Raw genomic sequence first — 14271 nt, 5'->3', positions numbered from 1 at the left:
TCAATTGATCCCCACTGCTTGAGTTGTGCCAACTCCTTAAACTGTAACTCAGGATCTTTGGTATCAAATCTCTCTATGAGTCTCTTAGTGAACTCCTCGTAAGATGTGATTTAATTATGTCCTAGGGTTATCATGCCATGGTGCCACCACTCATGCATTGGACCATCCAAATGAATAGTTGCATACTTGATAGCCTCCTCCTCAAGCATAGGATTCAGCTAGAAGTATGTATCTACCTTTTGTACCCAAGCTTGTGCAATCATCTTCCTTGAAGCATCATAATAAGGTAAAGAAAGTTTCCCAACTTTCCTTCTTACCTCAAAGTTTTGATTTCTCCCTCTTGATCTGGGCATGTGTCTCCTCCTCAAGTCCATATAATATCTAAGGGAAATATCCACCTAAAACTATGGTCCACTAGCCTCCCAGTCCCTCCTGAACTGATCCTATAATGATAATCTATGGTTCATTTACTGGTTGAATCGGATCTCTAGGTGGGAAGGTGGGTAGAAGAGGTCTCGAGCTTCTTGTTTGAGCTAGGTGTGCAACATGTCTAAAGTTATAAGCCTCATTCCCATTGTTTCCATGTCCATTATTACCATTAATGATAAATTCTCAGGACCGTTGTTGTTGCCTTGGCCTCCATTATTATCATTGCCCCTATTGTTATCGTTTCCCCCGTTGTTATTATTTCCATTGTTGGTATCACCTGGATTAATATTGACACCCATCTATCTAGCCATAAGCTACAACATCATATCCATTTGCCTATTCTGCTCCTATTGTATACACTATCCTTCCTCTAATGTGCCCAGTAACTATTTGAACATTACCTCCTCCTAATCTGGATTGATATTCCTACCTCCACCTAATCTTGTATTCCTGTCATCTTGGTCACCCATACTACTATCTTATTCAAAGAATATCTCCTTTGTGTCTATATGACTGGATTGTATGCCCCTCTACATGGATGAACTAGATTGTTTGCTCTGTAGGTTTGAACTCCTACTTTGTCTTGCTTTAGTATTGCAGAAATTATAAAGCCCCTATCACATATTCAAACATAAATGCTTATCCCTTTTAATTTCTAATTTTAGTGTTTTGACATTTTGTCAAACACTTTTCCCTCTATCTAGCTTTTCCAAATTCCCTATAAGACCTCCATAGAATGATAGGACTTATAGCTTTGATAACATTGTAATGGGCACCCTGGAAATGCCCAAAAACTAAACCAACTACTGATGGAGATTTTAATGTCTTTGCATAGATTTGAAACCACATAACATGAACAAGAAGGAATTTATGCAAATTGAAGATTGAACTACTATTGAAATAATATTATTTTTCAAACTAATACAATCAAATACACAACAAACTTTCCAACTCACTAATTACTATTATAACATGATATTCCAGTCATGACTTCCCAACTTGCTGGTATAGTAATATGAATAGTGCCATGCTACAGTGCTACTACAGTAAAAATTGCCTTCAATCAGTCCAAGACCCTCATAAAATCATTCCTCCACAATGGCATAAGTATCAGACAAGAAGTGAGAATAGTATGAGCAAACACCCAATCTGCCTATAGCTGGAAATGCGCCCAAGCTGCATGTTAATGAAGTTGATAGAAATGAATTCGAAAGGCCAAACCCCAAGGGAATGATGTCTAGAATGTTACAAGAGAGGATAGATGTCCTCTAATGCCAAGAACTAATCTGTAACCCACACATCCATTTTCTTCTCATATTCAAACTTGCCTTACAATAGCCACAAACTTTCATTTTATTCCTACTTTATAGGGTTGACCACTTTTCACAAGCAATGTGGGATAAATAAAATAAAATAAAAGGCTAACAGTCACACAACTAGACAATTGCTAAAATGGGGATATTAGATGCAAAATGTATGTTTAGATACCCTTTTGGGTCCTGCATCTTCCTATATCATAACAAATATAATATCGAGTATTATTTTAGGAACATGGCCTTTGGTTTTCCATCATGTTAATTGGAATGAACTTGTATATTTTAATCATTTAGGAATTTTTCTTTAGGTTTTAAAATGGATGCGTTGTAAGTGATGAATGCGTTGGGATCTTTTATGGTTATGTGTTTAGTCTTCCATTGTGATCTTTGTGATCTTATGTTGTAGTTGCATGAATTTATGCTTTATCTTTAAAAAAATATGTTAGTGTATGTTTTTCCTTGTTTCCAAGGATGTTCAAACAAGGCATTACATGAAAACATACTGAAGAGGAGCTAAAAGGTCATAAATTTAAGTACTTAAAATTTAAGATGGCACATTTATCTCCCACTTTAGTGGTATATGACACTATGTGCATATGCAAGCTAACATAAGAAAAAATAAGCATGTCTGAAAAAGGATATAACTAAGTCCACACAATTAGCTCCTACATGAAAAAAATAGTAACCATGCCTTGGAAAACCGTGAGTGAGTGATAATCCAAAATTATTTAGGACTTAGTAGAAAAGGATGGTGAAGATCGTGGGTAGATATGCCCCCCTTATTTTTCTTTCCCATTCAGAAAAGGTGAAACAAGGTATCATGTTACCATAGTGAACTAGAAGTGCGATGTGATGATAAGTGGCCTTTAAATCATCTCAAAATAAAATCAAAAGTCTCTCAAAGGTACTTGGAAAGAAAGGTAATTGAATCATGATTCCAATTCCTATAATAGGCTGAAAATCGAAGCTACAAAGCTCAAGATATGATTAAAAGAGTAACTAGATGTATTAGTTATATATTAAATATTAAAAAATAAATGAAAAAGTATACTAAAAAGTCTTATATAAAACCAAGTTACCTTTTTGAAATTTATTTGTGACATTTTTGTTCTAAGTGAAGAAGAAGGAGAAGCAAGATGCCTAAGATGGAGGTGTTGCTACCAACACAAATTGGGTTACTTTAATAGACTATTTCAAATGGTTCTAAGATTGAGGAGGTAGGTCTCAATTCTTGTACTTGATTTAATTTTCTTTCCTTTTTGCATATTTTCCTCTTATGGGTGTAGAATCTGATTTATGATCTCGTAGATAGGTGTCTAGACAAGAGGTCAACCTATTCTTAGGATAGGTCAACCTATTCCTAGGTGTATCTAGTAGACACTAGGAGCATTTTGACCTAATCCTAATGGAAGTAAACCTATCCCTTGGGAAGTCAATCTATTCCCAAAGGAGTCAACCTATTTTGTGAGAAGTCAACCTATTCTTGAGGTAGACTATAGTATAGAAACATGTGTTGCAAATTGATATTTTGATGTGATATACTGATAAGATTCCCTTTGAATCTATTGCAAGAGCTTCTAGTTATGTAAGAGCACTATGTGTCAAACATCATGGTGTACATTTGAGAGTGTATAGGGGAGCTAGGAGCCACAAAGACACAAATACTTACAGATACTAGTCTATACTAAGTATATCACCTTCTACATGTGAGATTTCATTGGGGTATGCTATTAGCACTAATGGAGATATGGGGAGAGGACACATATATATTATATCTACCAGTTAGAGAGATTAGAGTTACCTTAGAGGATTTTTACATGATCTTATATTTTCCAGTTCAAGGATTGATTGTTAGACCAAGGGTCAACCATTTGATAGATTATATTAGCAAATATTTTGAGTATTACATGGGGATACCATACATTGAGTGGGAGAGGCCTAATCATGTTATCTTGAAGGAAAATATATGGGGATGGACTCCTTTTCTCAAGAGGTTTATGCTCTATATGATATATATGACAACGGTGCCCGATACAAAGGGTATTGTATTCCCTACCCCTCTAGCACATATTGTCTAAAATGTGGAGAGAGACTCAAGGGTCTACACATGGGGAAAGAGCATGCTATCAAACCTTTAATATGATCTTTGGAGGTTCATGAGATATCAAAGGAAAAGCCTAACCATGTTCACACTCCTATTAGTGTGGGTGTTTCAACACTTTACGTGTACGAGGCTTACAAGATGTTGGACAGACATGCTAGTTGAATCACCTAGATTATTTGTATATACACTAGGCTACATATGGTAATTTGGAGATATACAATACAAGAGAGTTAGATTCAATTGAATACTACTTACAGATGTCGTATGGAGATGTAACTATCACATGATAGCATGGACTAACTTGGTAGTGCAATTGAGATGGATTTAGAGATGAAGGTTTCTAGAGGGAAGACACAACTATATAGTGGTGCCCTACTATTATGATAGGTGATGTAAAAGCTTGGTCTCTAGAAGGGTCCCCCAATATATATACCCTAATATGGACACAAGAGGAGGTGTAAGGAGATCCCTGAGACCATGTCCTGACTTATTGTGGATGATATTGATTTGAGTGATACAGGACGTCTAGACAACATATAGGTGCCCCATATAGTAGAGGATGTGGGAGTATTGAGGGACTATCTATATTATATCAATGTTAGTGAAAAGTAATTCCCTTTTAAAATATCAATGAATTCTTGACTCTATTCCCAAATTTACAGAAAAACAAAAACACCAACAAATGAGTTCCTTTTGATAGTGAACTCTTTGTATTTACAGGTACAACTTTCTCACTTTAATGATATAACAGTTTGAATTTTACTATAAAAGAATCGTTTCCAAAATTAAATTTAATCATAAAGCATAAGGAAAAGCATTCAATTCACAATGATGAAGAGAATGTGCAAATGGAAAAGACATTCAAATTTCACAACAATTTTTAGCCACATGATTGATTATCACTATGAAACAAATTTAAATAAATGTATAACCACTTATTTCTTTGTATTATATGTTAGCACTCTAGATTAGAAAAAATAAACAGCCACACAGGACTTAAAATTTAGTTTTTAAAACTAACTCCTCATGGAGTTAATAAAATACCAAAATCTTAATGAAAAGCTAGAACAACTAACTAATAAAAGAGGAAAGATTCTATTGGCCCATGACCCCTAAGACCTAGGTTATTGCTAACTATGTTAGCAGAGTCCATATTATGCTCTTGGTTCGACAATAGGCCCCCACCTACATCTTTCTATAACTTGCGAGCCGCCATGAAATTGATTAACTCATTTTACTAGGGTACACCTAGATGCTCCATCCTTAACTTCCACATGGCCATTATCTTGTGAACATGCCCCATCTTTCCTTCATGTGCTTCCAAATGATCCCTACAAATGATCATAAAATCTGATTGAGCTATGGTGGTGAAGTCTTTAACTGAGAGCTCTTTGATTTCTTTCACGATTCTCATCCTATCCTAAAAAGCAGACACCGCTTCACTTGTCTCTTTGTTTGGCCGATCTGCATGATCCATGATTCTAATGTCAACACATTTAATATCATTGTTCAAAATCTATGTGAGACATTCTATCTCTTTTAGGATCTTAGTGCATTCCTCTATACACTATTGAATTACCTCATTTTGTCATTTTAAGTTTACTCTAGACATGAATAGGAAATCAACATCTATACCAACATCAAATTTCTCAGTTGAAATTTGTCTACCCCATATGCTTGAACTTCACTAATGTGAATGATGAACTCATCCCATTTCACTTTCCCTATTTCTAAGGCATTTAGTTCTGATTCTAGCTCATCCATGCATTTGTTTGCTCTTATTTTTACCTTAGTGAAATTGGAAATGTAATTAACTCCATTATAATCTATTGGATCCACATAGTCATTGAAAATACAAGGCACTAACCTATCTCTTTTTTTCAGGTCTAAGAACTTTTAATTTTCTACAGAAGTGACATCAACTACAAAGGTGGAATTAGGAAGAGCTAGGGAATTGCGATTTTGAAAAGTATGAATGTACTCATCCATCAACCATAGAGATTGCTTCAAATCCATCTTGTCTTTCCAGTCTTTTTAGATTTTGTTGCCAATCCTTGAATTTCTAGCCTAGAATATCTTCATATCCACAATCCTCATTTCAAGTCCAATATTAGTACTACATTTCAATAGTATAATCTTGTGACATTATATCATCACAATCCTTACCCTTAGTGGGATTATACACATCAATGACCCAATGCCCTATTTTCTCATCTAGTTCTAGCATAGTTTCCACCTTGGGTTTCTTTCTTTTAGGTTTCTTGTCTAAGGATTTACTTACCATGTTACTTATTGGCACAATCACCAAAACTATACTCCTCTTCTTACTTATTGATAGGTCAAATTAGTTGGGTGCATATGAATCACCTTTAGATGGCATGGTTTGGAAAATTGGAGTGCAATAGATAATTAGCTCAAGGTATTTACACCATCGACCACCTTCTATGTGTTCCAATACATAGATTTTCTTGGAGTTTTGGAAGTGGACTCCATTATTGGCTTACTTTCACTTAGATCCTTATCTAGATCAACAACTACTACTTGTTGAATCTTTTTCTTCTTTCTATGTGAGTGAGTACTCCTAGATGAATGTTGAACTTGAACTAATCTTTGAATGGGGGGTTCAACTTCAAGTTTGGATTCTACATTACCTGCAAGGTGAAATGTGACTATTTGATTAGTATGAGGAAGAGGTAGATTTGAACTAGAACTAGCAGAGCCTTTTTTGAGGATGCTACCTAGCTAGTCCCAAATTTTATTTCTTCTTCTTAGTGAGCGATTTCTCGGTCCTATAAAAAATAGGGAGACTCCCATCCTGGAAGTCATCTTTCTCTGGCCTATCTCAATCTAATTTAGGTATAGGGAAGGCTTCAACTTTTTGCAGTAAATAATGGGTCAACAACTTCTTTTCTTTTGCAAAATAAATTCTTGAATCTGCTTCAAGGTGAACCTATACCACCACCTCTTCCTTACTTTGTAGTCATCTTTGCAATCTACCTCAAAATAATTTGATTGTGGCACATGAATGAAAGTGAGATGCAGGAAAAATTAAGCTCGTGCAAAACCCTTGCTATCAAACTTAGCTTGAGCAACATAAGGAGATAGGTTCATAGTTTTAAGTTTAGCTTCCAAACTGAAAGCATCTTAGATGCTTTTACAGTGTTGACAAGTTTGACTAGGAAGACATAGCCAAAACCTCTTCTTTCTTTACAACTTTTGTCCACCTCTACAACTTATATGCACACTTTAATTAGAACACAACGATCCAAGAAATATCTAGAAAACTTTAGGGGTTTGCCTCTATAGCCTCTGACCCTCAAATATGTAAATTTAGGGGGCTAGATGAAAAAGTTACCATAGATTGTAATGAGTTGAACCACTTATTTTGATAAACTTATATTTTCCTTACCCTATAATTCAAAAACTAATTTTGCTAAGAAAGTATCTTGGAACCTCCTAAAATTTTAGGGTTCCTCTTCCTCTACAACAAGGGGTAGCATTCATAAATTCCATATTACCAGTCTAGTCTTTATGAGGTAAAATATTTCCATTGTCCGGAACAAGCCAAGATTTGGAACAGATAGGAGGACATATAAAATCTAGTAGTTTTGGATACTTGCAAAATCTCTTCATGTAGTCTATCTTCTATGATTTTTTCCCAATCAATATATTTTCCTTCATCCAAAATGGTTTGAATGAAAAAGCACATCCAATTTTCCCAATGTAAGGCATGTTAGTTCACTTTTCTCCTATTGAGGATAATTATGATGTCTCAGACCTTAGGAATCATATTGGAAAGACATAGTGTCAAACTTACTGGAGAGACATTTTACCAACAATATAGAGTGCCATATCATTTAATTGATGAAGAGTATCTTAAAATAAGAGATCATGAGATGACTTAGTAAAAGGTTGAGTTGAGATGTCTTAAGTATCATGGAAATACAATAGGCACTTGAAAAGTTAGTCCTTGACAAGATAATGTGTTGTTCAATCAATACATAAATTAAAGAAGTAGTCTGATGAAGCTAATAGTTGAAACAAGTCATAAGGATTATTTGAAACCTAATAGGGAAAGTGAGATACTAAGAGAAGGGGAGGGGTGTGAATCAAGATCTATACAACTTCTTTCACTTCAAATATGAAACATATTTGATATCACCACATAAACCCTCATTTAAACATTCGTCTCACAACAAAATAATATCAGATCTAACTTCTAACTTCATGAATGTAAACTCATAAACACATAACACATTAACACACAACTTTGGTAATACATAAACCCTCCAAGGTGAAGGTGAAACTGTAGTGGGGATGACACCCAAAAAACTTCACTAATGCAACAATTAAGTTTTGTCTGTTAAGGCTACAATATTTTGATAACTTATGATCTACCCTGTTAAAGGCTAAAAGAACTGCTAGGTTCTACCTTGATTAAAGGATTTTTACATCCCAACTAAGTGAATAATTTGTTAGGATATTTACAAAAGCATGTTAAAGATACTCTACTAAGAGATTTAAACCTTGAAACATCTATTAGAATGTTCACTATCTGATCCTTCAGTTAGCACTCCAATGTTTGATAACAGATCTCCTCTATGTAATATAATATCCCATTGTTGTGATAGATCTTCTCTGTCTTTGCTCAAAACTATTAATTCACTTCTAAAACTTTTCATGTAACTAGAATCTTTAACTCATACACTTACACGTGCTCATACTTATGAACTAGGTCATAGACCCTCCTTAAATAGATGTTTGGGTGAACCTTTTAGATCTAAATCAATAATCTAGAATCAATCATTTTGTCGCTTAGTTCTTGCATTTTTTTGATTGGTGGATTGCCTCATATAGGGATTAATGATATTCCTTTGAATGCATAATCACCTCCTTGATTACCTCCTTGATCTTAAAAACATACTTCCAGTTTGATAAAAATGGTTAACACAAGATTTAGTGTCATTCCAAACAAATATGTGAAACTATGTTACTCATAACTTACATTGCACTGATGCTTGACATAAACTATTTCTTCATGTTGTCCCTTGACCTTAACTGTGCTTGACATGAACTCAATTACTTGGACTCTATATCACCCAACATCAACTACTATAATTGCTAAACTCAACAATCACTGGAGTACTCAATGACCATTAGCTTGTTGGGCAATAACTTACTACTTATTAAATGAATTAGAGTATTTACAAGTCTTCATTCCTTAGCTTGATCTATATAGGATGACTCAGTCATAGTGATGACCAAATAATCTCACCTTGCAAATGAATAAGTGTTTCACACTAATAGAAATCATGACTTAGGGATCAACAATCTACCCCTTTGACATTGGTGGCAAAAACACTTTGTCATGACCAAAAAATATTCATTACAAAACATAAGTGCTCCCCCTAGGAATATTATCCATACCTTAACTTGGTATACACTATACATGTTTTAACTTTGGACTCATTATATACATTTTCAAAATTTCAAAATTTACAAATTCCCCTTGATCATTCTTATTAATTATCATCTTGAATCATGATCATTAAATTCCCCCTTATTTTCTTCTCATTTCCCCCTTGTTTTTGTTACTTATTTTTGCTAGGGTGGGGATATCAAGTAATACTTATTTAGAAATGGCTTGTGAATTTACAAAATACTACTTAAAGTGCTATGCCAGTTAGTCCTGATGGATTCAATAGTCTACATCTCTAGCTCCATTTTTACTACACAGTAGTAAATTTTGACCCATGTTGGTCGAATTTGTGACCAAGTAGTTCATCACAATTTTTGTCATTAAAATTTTGACGAATCCTCCAATTGGTCAGACTTTTGACCAAATCTTTGTTCGAAATAGAGTGCATTTTGTATGAGCATAATTGGTGGCCATTGGTCAAAATTTTGACCAGACTTTGTCGAAATGGACACTAAGAATTGGTCAAAATTTTGACCAATTCTGGTCTATCAATGACCACGATGTGATACTCATGACCAAAGAATTGGTTAAAATTTTGACCAATTATTTGGTGGAAAACCTCCAAGATTGGTCAAAATTTTGACCAATCTGATATGTTTAAAAAAAATACAGCAGGTTTTTTTCCTACAATCATACATATTTCAATGGATTTTCAATATTTGTGTTGCTCCTGGACTAGAAAGCCTTAATAAGGTATGTTCAAGTTATTTGAGTGTTCACTTTTCTACATTAGCTCGTAAATATTAAGTATTCTAAACCCTAACCTTCAATTCTCGTTGAAATAACTCCGTGATAGGCTTCAACCAAGTCATTTCTAGCAAATAGAAAAAAGTAGCTAAAGAGCAGGAGCAATGGCAACTGGGAAAATGGTTTCATAGATACCATTGGCCTCAACAAGTTTAACTACCAAGCTTCATCCAAAAATTCTATTTAAAATTTGGGACTCATGTTCACCAGAATGACTAGGTAGAGCATATGATTGGCACTCTTTTGGGCTCTATTTCCTCTTATGGAACCATCAAAATTTGCTATTCATATTGTGTCCCACACAATGAATCTTCTAACTAGGTATTTCTTTGAAACTAATCTTTAATATGTTCATCTCCAATTCTTACACATGAATTAGAGTTTTAAGGTTATATTTGGAATATCAATGTTATATACTACATTCATTAGCAATTTTTTCTGGGTTTGTAGGTTGTAGTGGATATTGATTACCATTATAATAAGTATGAGTTGCATTTGTGAGTGAATCCAAAAGAAGTTATCGTTGGATGGTGATTCTCTCACACTTTTTAATGTTCTCTAAATTTTGTAATTTATTATTTTTATGCCAAGGCACATTTTATATATCACATATATAACAACAGTGCTTGACATGACAAGAAAATAATAGTAGAACTATAACTTGAATATTGTTTGACCTATTTAGTTACGGGGAGGCTAGGAATATGTCATTTCAATAAGTTGTTATGAATATGAATGGAGATTCTATTCTATTCACTTTTGCAATATGCACTGAGTTTTCCTTGAGCTATCTGAGAAATGATGGAGTCGACTTTTATTTGCTTGATTCAGATTTTATAGTTTTCCAATAAAATAATAGAGAATTTGGTAATGATGTCCTTACAAATGGTTGAAATATATTTATGTTTAGCTATATGGGTATTTTCTCAAGATAATAGCTGTGGAATTATGCAGGTATTCTATAGGTTTAGGAGTAAGTGGCAACAATGCCTTGATTTAGGATTTCGATGCAAGTGAAGTAAAAAATCTAGTCCATTTGATTGTGGATACATGATTTGAAAACCATGAAGCAAGCATCAGAGCTATGTTTCAACCATCTTGTCTCTTGGAGACCAACAACTAGCAATGCAATTCCATGAAATCCCTCTGGATCTTTGAATGATCGAAGCTGAACAAGTTTGGTGTATGTGACTTGACAATCCCAAACTTTGCTTTGTCTATTTCTCATTTTAACTATTTGAAACTACAAGATTGTCCTTTCCTCTGATTATAGCTATTTTCTTGTATTTGATGATTAGACTCTATAGTGTATTTGCATAATAAAATTATATTAATACGTAGATATACTATAACAAGGAACTCAAATTTGATATCCGGCTCAATAAAGTGAACAAAATGTACTCATTGATTTAATCACAGTTACTGTTCACAAAATTACAAATTTAAGGTATAGATTATGATTCCATATGCACCCTAGATCATCAACTTTTCCAAGTTTGCAATCGCATATGCAAAGTAAAAAATTGGCAATCCGTGTTTAGTATTAAGGCCCAACAAATTGAACAAAATTAGTTGTCAACTGCTCAAGCATAATTTAAAAATAGAGGGAAGATAGAATATATCTCGGTCATTAATATTAATATTAATATTAATATTAATATTAATATTAAAATGTATCAGAGAAAAAAAACTTGGAAAATAAAGCACACGTGAAAACCTCCAAAAATATTACCTATTCCAATGAACAAGAAGACTGCCAAAAGCTAGTTAAGTATCAATGGAGCTTCTTGGCACATCTTCCCTAGTATAAATTGAATGAAAAGAAATACTCGCACTAGATTTATCCAATTCACCACTTGCGTCTTTGAACTCTTTTTCCATATCAAATATGGATGTTAGAAAAAATAGTGGAATATTACATCGACTTCTTTCTCCTTTAGACAATCTTGTTGTCCTAGTGGCATAACTCTCCAAACCTCTGAACAAGAAGTACTTTAAATGCTTGGAATAATCAATCATGTAATTTCCACATCGACAAAATGATGATAATGGTTTCCATAATCAAGTCAATGGGGAATGTTAGGTACATATGAAACACCTCATAAACCTCCAAATATAAAACACAAATGAGTTTCAATCTTCTATAAAGTATGTGACTTAGATCTATAACTAATCAAGACTAAAAAACCAATCCCAAAAAGTTAAACTGGTGTTCTCAATACCTTGTTGAAACCACACACACTCCTTTGTGGTTTTCTCTTGAACCAACACAGACTTCACTTGAATTCATGCAATCTCATGAGCAAGGTTGAGCATCATCTCTTAGAATGGAAGTCTAGTCAGCAAGGAAATTCCAAACAAATTGGGAAGTGTCATGAATGCAATAAGGATACAGAGAAGATGATGGAGCCCCAAGACAAATGCCAACATAGTGATTTGGGAAAACTTGGGTAGGTGTGACGAGATCATTCACCAACCTACAAGATAGCCTTGGTTCACAAGACAATAGACATTCTAATAGTTCTTCAACAAGAGATTCATTCACATTGATTGACTGCATTATTGCATTGCTTCCTGAATCATTGTTTGCCAGAATATACAGAGCTCATGAAACTATAGAAGCTACTGCTATGATTGAGGTAGAGTTAATATTTACTGCATAGTAATAGAAAAAAGAGCAAAACATTGGTTGTAAAAATTCCTCATTTGAACTGAAATCTATTTGCAAAATCTATAAAATGTTAAAAACTAAAATATCGGGCTTGTAAAATGTCATTCTACTGTAAAACTGTTAGTCATAACTTGCATGAAATAATTTAAATCAACACTACATACACATTACATGCCAAAGCCTAGAAATAAACACATACCTTGAGTTTTTCCCTCTCCTTGATTAAGGTTAGAGAAGTTTCTAATACACAATTTTGGCCCTTGACCAAATTGGTAGAAGGCACATTGCCCACACTCAATCTGTGCACAAATCATGCACTTGGTAGGTACATTTGATTGTCTAAGATGAAGATCAACTTTCCTTTTATTTCAAACAAGATTTATAAAATTTTTCAAGAAAAGAAGATAGAGAAGCTCAGAGTTATAGAACACATTACAACTCTTGTGCTTATGTCATAAAGAAGAATAAGAAGTAACAAAAAGATATGATTATCCTACCCACTTTTTAATCGAAAAGAGACTCATAGTTACAATAATACTTTACAGCTTTGGTGGTTATGGCATTAGAAAGAATATGGATTAACACTAAGATAAGGTTTTTCTACCATCTCTTTCCATTCAAAAGAGGATTTAGATCCACCAGAAGCTCTTTCTCACTCATGTGCTTAATATTATAAAAAGTTTCTACTAGAAAAAGGTCCCTGTTTGCAATCAAACTTATCATCTTAGCCGCCTATGTTGTATTGATGGCAACTAACAATACCATCAAATTATCATTTCTTAGTACAATCTCAGTAAAAACTGATGGGGGATTCTCTCTTAACTTTGGATTTATCCTTATTTGCAAGATTCCATGCACTTGTCAAAAAGTCATTCATGTAACTTATGAATAAGTTGATCCATAAAATTGATATAATTTGCCCATCTTTATTAGGGCTAAAAGCATAACTTCAGTTTGACGCATTTTGAGCACTATGAATGTAATCATGAGCAACTTACAAGATATTCTATCATAAGACCTGTAACACTAAATAGATATGTAAATGAAAGCACTAAATTGTAAAGACAATAGACTATAACTCAAAGTCTATTACAAAATCTCAGTAAGGAAACAATTAGAAAGAGGCAAAACAATTATTACATTAAAAGTATTCTTAACACAGATCTATCATGCATCTTCAAATTTGTTGGCAAGCCATATTTAGAACATAAGGATCTCAATATAATGATCTACACTATTTTGTCCTAGAAATAAAAATTGTATGGTAAAAGATTGAATCAAAGAAAAGAAATATATTTATATTAAATTCCAATCATGAAAGGTTACTCAACCAAAATAAAGTTTTCTTGCCAACCTATCCAAGTAGTAGCTTAGCCATCACAGAACCTATTGACCACATATCTATAGAAAATCAAGGTATCCTAGAAGACTTGACAGACAATCTATAACACACTCCTTTACAACTAGAACATCTATGAGACAAATAGTGCATCCATTAAAATCATATCTTTCTCATAGTGTAAAT

General features: G+C 33.8%; 1 pseudogene; it reads left to right on the top strand.

Annotated features, from left to right (window-relative positions):
- The first annotated feature begins 903 nt into the window (after positions 1–903).
- LOC149531875 (eukaryotic translation initiation factor 3 subunit F pseudogene) lies at positions 904–11266 on the top strand (annotated as a pseudogene).
- The last annotated feature ends 3005 nt before the right edge of the window (positions 11267–14271 follow it).

This window comes from Cupressus sempervirens, chromosome 11, assembly GCF_028749045.1.
Source record: "Cupressus sempervirens isolate cs-2001-9-10 chromosome 11, ASM2874904v1, whole genome shotgun sequence".
Taxonomy (NCBI): domain Eukaryota; kingdom Viridiplantae; phylum Streptophyta; class Pinopsida; order Cupressales; family Cupressaceae; genus Cupressus; species Cupressus sempervirens.
Note: the sequence above shows the minus strand (reverse complement) of the source record. Positions and strands in the feature narration are given on the sequence as shown.